The sequence below is a fragment of the Octodon degus genome, unplaced genomic scaffold, assembly GCF_000260255.1.
Source record: "Octodon degus isolate 3935 unplaced genomic scaffold, OctDeg1.0 scaffold00184, whole genome shotgun sequence".
NCBI classification, from domain to species: Eukaryota; Metazoa; Chordata; class Mammalia; order Rodentia; family Octodontidae; genus Octodon; species Octodon degus.
Window position 1 is genome coordinate 706308 of NW_004524760.1, and position 7483 is coordinate 713790.

Here is a 7483-nt window from a genome sequence, read left to right on the forward strand (position 1 = left end):
GCACAAAATAAATGTGTTATTTGATTCAACTCCCCTTCTGGAAACATGTCCTCCTCTCTGGGGTCTGTAAAGAATAATCGTTACCAGTTAATCCAGTACTTAGAGGGTGTTTCCTGGGGACAGAAACATTTCCTTGCTTTACAGTGAATTCTCACACCACCCTCTGATAGGGTAATACATGTATTATAGGTGAGTAAACTGGAACACACAGAGCTTAATAATGCACCCAAAGTCCCAGAGCAAGTGGTTAAGGGACCGTGATTAAGCCAAGGAGTCTGGCCCTGGGGTCTGCCTCCCAACCACTGCATTTTTCTGGCCCTCAAAGGAGAACATGATGGAACTGTCATGAACACAAAAACCAAGACAAAGATGCTGTAATGCTCCTGCCAGGCTCAGTCACCAGCCACTAGCTGTGCTCACACATTCAAAGAGAGAAGGAACTGGCTTTGGTCTCACAGCCAGAATAGGAGCTGTAAGAAAGTGACATAAAAATAAAGGAAGGCACCTGGTGGATTTCCTCAGGAGAAAGGGGAGACCCTGAAGGCCAGGGAGGTGGATATGCATGAGGAAGAAGCCATCGGCTCCCTATCCTCCGAAGTGCTGTGACAGATGGAACTAGAACTGAGGCTTCTTCTAGAGCCCCTGGGTAGGAGGTGACTTAGAGATGAAAAATCCAACAAGGGCAATGAGGACAACTGGAGAGTGAAACAGGGTGTCCTGGCCATCACGTGGGCCCCTTCTTCATGGGCCAGAGACCCACAAATAGTTATAGAAAACATTTGAGAGGAGGCTGGGATTTGAGAGGCAGCCTGGAAGACAAGTACGAAAGCAAGCATGGGGCCCTGAACCTCTTCTTGACCACGTGCCCTTAGTTCTGGGAGGCAGGAATGGCCAGAGCCCTAAGATGGTGCACCACACTATCTCAGGGACCAAGGGCCAGAGCCACACAGGGCCACTTCAGCCAGCCTGGATGGAGAGGGCTGTGGATCAGTAGGAGCTCCTGCAAAGTCAGCCCCTAGTGACTTCCTGTAATCTCTATGGGGAATCACAGGGCACAATCTGTGGTGTTCCAAGTCCACATCAGTCATGATCCCATCAGGGGATAGAAACCACTGCACTACTTTAACAGAGGAGATTTAATACAAGAAATTATTATTCTACTCTATTATTCTATTCAGTGTTGGCTGTGGCTAGCATATGTTCCGAGTGTGTCCCCCAGGGATTCATGTGTTGGACTGTAATCCTCAGAGCAGCAGGAGGATTCAGATGGTGGGGACTGCATCTGTCTATAGTGTTTACAAGCAGGGCCATTGGGAGGTGACTGGGGTTAAGGTCAAGACCCAGTTCCTGGAAGTAGAACTGCCCAGGTCAGATTGGGTGATGACAATGCATACTGGCTGCCACTGTGGCCACTTTGAATGTGGACTCATTGAGCCAGCCCTTCTGGTAGCTACAGAAGGAGGGCTACCAGCTGGGAGATAGCTCAGTAGAATAAGTGCTTGCCTGGCAAGTACGGGGTCCTGAGTTCAATCCCTGGTAATGTGGGGGGGGGGACCTATAGGGTGGGCCAGATAACTCATCGGATTAAAGTGCCTGTTCAGGCAGACACAGGAGTCCAGGGTTCAATCCCCAGCCTGCCTTTTTGCCTTAGGGGCCCATTGAGATAGTGATTAAGACCAGATGTGGTGGCACACACCTGTAATCCCAGCACTGAGTCCAATCCCCGGTTCCACCAAAAAAAAAAAAAAAAAAAGGAGGAAGAGAAGGGCTACAGACACCCAGGGCGAATCCTTCCCCTGCACCCCCTCCTCATTACCCAGAGCCTGCTCTGCAGCAGATCCCCTGAACACTGAAGTCTTCTCATACTGGGATCTCCAGCTACTCATTTCTATCCACAGCATCTTTTCCACCCATCTTCCAACCCCATTCTTTCCTACATCTCGGACCATCCAGCCATACCAGGGTTGGCAGATTCTTTCTGGAAAGCTTACAAGTAGTTCAGGGTTTGGGGACCAAATGCACTGAAATTATGCAGATAAAGGGGTGTGGCTATGTCCCACATAAAAGCTTTTTCTTGTTTTAATTTTTCTTTTGCTGCGCTGGGGATTGAACCCAGGGCCTTGTGCATACTAAGCAAGTGCTCTACAATTGAGCTATGCCTCTAATACTTAGTAAGACTTCTCATTTATAAAGTCAGACAGTGGCCAGATTTGCTAGTTCCTCAGCTAAGGCATTGGCAAGTAGACCCTCTGTAGACTCATAGTCCAGGCTGTCATCAGTCTAGACAAGGCAGACATTCCCAAAGATTCACTTGAATATCTGCTCTTTGCTGTCTTTCAAGGAGACCCCCCACAGCTTCTGGTCAAAGCCAGGATGTTTTATAGAATCACCTGGAAACCAGCCCCGACATATTTTCTCCTTGATTAAATGTTTCTTTTGCATCAGCTGTGGATTGGAGGGGACAGCAGACAGCATCAATTGGCCTGAGCCATCTGCTCCCACAATTCATGCTTATGCACATTGCCACTTGGTGATGGATCACCGTGCCTACCGGCCACATGGTGCAGCAGTCCTCAAATGCCCAGGTTCCGATGGGTACTCCAGAGGGGGCTCCTGCCTCCCCCTACCCAACTCTTCCTCCACTCTCTTCTGGGTTATTTCCCAGAGTATTTCCCAGTAAGCCTCCTGCCCACAGTCCTCTGCTCCAGGTCTGTTTTGGGGGGACCTGACCTTACACAGTGATCAGTCCCTACCAAGGCCCAGCCATAGTTATTTCTCTGAAAGAGAAAGTTAATTGCAGAAAGGGGCATTGATTTGCTCCCATATCCTCAAAGCCTGCAGGGCCACCCTACGACAGCCCCTCATGGTTCCCACATGCAACCCTGAGGCCGCACCTGCTACAGAGTCTGCTCCTGCCAAACCCCATCATGGGGGGAAGAACGCGTTTACATGTGGTATGAAACTTCCATTCCTTGGTGGTGGGAATATCTTGACACCTCCCTGAGGTGGTGGCCCCTGCACTTAATTGGGTGAATCTCCTGTAGCCTGTTTACATTTGTCTAAATGTCCACAAGCAAATAATAAGTACTTGCCACACCCTGCCCTGTTCCCCATCTCAGTCCATCTGTGCTGCTACTATTGCTACCGCAATACCACAGTCTGGGAAACTCCTATGGAACAAGAATATATTTCTTCACAGTTTGGGATGAAGGCTGGGAAGTCCAAAGTCAAGGAATTGCATCTGTCAGAGGCTTTCTTGAGCCTCATAAGATGGTGGAGGCAAGACAGGGCAGAAGAGCAGAGAAAGACAGAGAGAGCAAGTGGGGTGAAGACACTCCCTATACGGGCATTAGTTTACTAAGCACCTACCAAAGATCTCCCAAGATGGCGACAGTGGCAATTCTATTTCAACATGAACATGAGAGAGGACAGGTACTTCAACCATAGCAGGCCGATTCGGCACCATGCCATCCAGGGACAACCAGGGTTATATGCTATGGAACTGAGAGACTGAGATCTCTGTCAGATCTACCATGGAAGAAAGCAAGAGAGTTGGGGTGGTCCTGGGCCAGTTTTGTGAAGGGGACAAGTAAAAACAAACTGCTTCCCTCAGTCCCTGGAAATCACTACAAAGATTTGGACAGGTGTGAAGTTGTATAGTGGGCACCAGGAGCAGCCACGTTACTCCTGAGCAGTAACCGCATCTACAACAACAGCTATCATTGGAGTCACCATGAGATTGGGTCATTGCAAGACTTGGGCGTGCTCTGAGATCATCCTCCTGCAGCACAGGCCAAACAGAGGAGCAAGAGAAGACAGTGTTTACCACTCCTGCAGCCCAGTCTCTGATGGCTGCTAGACTGTGACAACAGAGACACACTCACAAAGCACCCAGAGCTTGGAATACACAGCATGAGCATGAGGTCAGAGGAAGGGGTAGGGAGACTTTGGTCTTCTTTAATCTTCTTCAATTCAGAAGATTAAAGTAATAGCATCAGGACTGGGGTGATAGCTCAGCGGCATAAGTGCCTGCCTCATAAGCATAAGGTCCCGAGTTCAGCATTGCACATTTTATCCAAAAAAGCAAGTGTCCCCACAAGCTCTGAGCCCAAGTAGCCACAGAAGAGAGGGAATATTGTGGATCTCTCATTGGGCAGTTTCCTCCAGTGAGGTTTAAAACATGGGTCATGAGGGCCTCCCCTCCTCATGGGGATAAATTCATTTTCACTTGTCTCTTGGGTGCTTTCTGTCCTCCAGGTGGTATGCACTCAACTGACTTCTAGAGGACAGGTCTGCCTCCTTTGATGAATCTGCCACTTGTCTGTGTCATGTTTTGTGGTGTGGAGCTGATGCTGAGACCATTTCATGTGTCCCAGGGACTAGAGTTTTTTGGGAAAGGGGGCTAGGAGGAACCCAGAGTTGGATGAGTTTGCTGTTAAAGGAGTGATGAGCTGGGGCCCTTGACCAAGGCACAGTGAGACACAGAGGGTGCTCTGGGTGTTTGAGAATGTCCCTGTCCTCTTGGTCCAGCAAACCCATCTCTGAGCAGTGGCATCCGTACTCTGCCCCCAAGATTGTCTCTTCTATTTCAACTTCACTCTCTTGAGAATTTGAACTTTGATACTCGGAAACTCATTCATCTGGGGCCATGCTGCAGTTCTCAAGGTTCAACCTCACTGAATGCACTGTGGAGAAAGTTCTTTCTCAAAATGAACCATACAGATTACTGAAAAGCATATAAAAGGGGCTTAGCATTGTTAGCCATCAGGGAAACACACTAATCATGTATAAATGCTAGCAGGTACAAGGTCCTAGATTCAATGCCTGGACACACACACACACACACACACACACACACACAGAGTAAAACATGGGATTGGGAACATAGCCCAGCAGTAGAGCACTTGCCTAGCATGCATGAAGACCTGGATTCAATCCCCATAACTGGGGGGGAGGGACATAATAACTAAGAAGTAGAAAACAATACAAATACTCATCAACAGATGGATAAGCAACAAAAAGTGACTGTGGTTCAACCATAAAAAGGAATGAAGTACTGACATACATAGCACCCTGGATAAACCTTGAAACGTTCTGCTAAGTTAAAGAAGCCAAACATCAAAGTCCATATATCTTATGATTTCATATGTACATAATTTCCACAACAGGCAGATCTATAGAAACAAAACTTAGCTTTGTGACTGCCTAGGGTTGGGTGCTGAAAGTCAACAGCGAGTGAGTTCCAGTGGATGGGTACAGGGCTCCTTTGGCAGGAAACAAAAGTGCTCTGAAATTAGGTCATGGTGATAGTTGCACAGCCTTATGAGTACCTCAGATCTCTGGACTGTGCACTTTAAGAGTGACTTTTAGCCAGTTTGTGTTGGTACACGCATGTAATCCCAGTATTTAGAAGACTGAAATAGGAGAATTGCTGCAAGTTTGAGGCCAGCCTAGACTATATAGTAAGACCCAGGCTATATAAATAAATAGGTGACATTTATGGTATGTGGATGACATTTCACTCAAAAGAAAACCTCATAAAGACGATAGCTGAGGCCTCAGTCACAAGAGACTCCACAAAGAAGCCTGCTTCTCATCAAGTTGTCTCTAGTGGAAGGTAGACGGAACAAAGGGAACTAAAAATGAGCTATGAACCAGAATTTCATGGAGAAGAGGAACATGTTGTGGTAAGCTTGGTCCACCCTCCTTTTGCTTTCCTTTTGCTAGGGAGCCTGGAAGGCTGAAAGCTGACATGCCCAACTCCCTTGCAGCTAGAATAGCCATGGGACCTGACTGGCCCCTGAGAGATAGAAGTAAGTCCACAAGGCATTCCTTCCATTAAGCACCACCTCCCAACACTGTTGTGTGAGGGATCAAGATCTCAACACATGGACTTAGAGGACACATTGATGACCTTGTAAAGATATGGGTAGGGATGCCTCAGGGAAAGCAGCAACACTTCTGAAAGCATCCATTAAATATCAGGTGGGGATGCTGACTTACCTTAGACAAAATAAGGACGAGATATTTGTTGAATATCCCAGGGGAGGTGTCAAGCAAGAAGTGGGGCTTTAGGTCTAGAGTCCACTCAGGGGGACTTGGCTGAAGATGCAAGCTAAGGTAGCATCCCTGTGGTGAGGTGATGCTGAAACCATGAACATGGATGCTATGATTTACATCTAGATGTTGCCATAAAGCCTCATGGGATCATAGGCAGAGTTTTTCGAAGATGATTAAATTATGGAGGCTTATGATTGTCTTGCTTTTAGGAGATGGGGTATGGTTGGAAGAGGCAGGTCACTGGGGGTGAGATCCAAAAGGATTTATCTTCCTCCCTGGCTCTTCCTTTTGTATCTCTGCTTCCCTACCACCATGCCATAAGCAGCTTTTCCTCCACCATGGTCCTGTGCCATACTGTCCTGCCTTTTAGCCACCTAACTAGGGACTGCAGCCTCTAAGAGCTGTGAGCCAAAATGAATCCTTCCTTTTTGTATGGTACCAGGAATCAAACTCACAATCTTGCACTCGCCAGGCAGGCACTGTGCCACTGAGCTATATTCCCAGCCCCTTCCTCCTTTAAATTGTGGATATCAGGTATTGTGTCTCAGTGATGAGAAAGTGATTAAGACCATGGGAGGCCACATCCTAAAGCTGCATGTCGGCCAGTGATGCACATGTCCCAGACCTTAAATCCAGAGTCAGGGATGGTGGGAAGTCCCACTCTGGCCACATTGTCCAACTTCTGGGCTATGAGGGCAATAGTGACAGTCCAGACCACTGTGACAGAGGCTACTGATGTCAGAGTATCCAACAATGGCAGTGATAGGCTCATCTTGGCATGATGTGCCTTGGGCTCTGGGGTTTCTGGCACTTACATCCAGAAAATCTTCCTGGTCCCTTCCACATCAACAAGGCAAAGCTTCCGCTTCTCACACACTTCCTGGGACCTCTTCCTTCATTTAGTGTCCTGTGATTCCTATCTTTGTCTCCCAATCAGATTAGCAGCCTCAAAGGCTAGGCCATTTTTACTACTTTGTCCACTTCTCCATCTCCAAGCTCCACCTTGAGCCTGAAATTCAAGAGGTGAAATAGAAACAGAGGCCATGAGAGGTTGAGCCAAACCCTGTCCGACTGTTTGGTGTTCCTCTAACAAAATACTGAAGAGCAGATAATTCATAAAGAACAGAGATGTGTGTAGCTCACAGTTCTCAAGATCAAAGGTCCACAGCAAGGTTCCAGCAGAGAGAACCTGTCTCAGAATAAAAAGAAGGAAGGAAGGAAGGAAGGAAGGAAGGAAGGAAGGAAGGAAGGAAAGAAGGAAGGAAGGAAAGAAGGAAGGAAAGAAGGAAGGAAAGAAGGAAGGAAAGAAGGAAGAAAGAAAGGAAGGAAGGAAGGAAGTTTAGGCCCCTGCTTCTGGGCTGGCATCTTTCGACGATGCTGTGCAGCTTTACACAATTCACTTTACCTCTCAGGGCCTCATTTT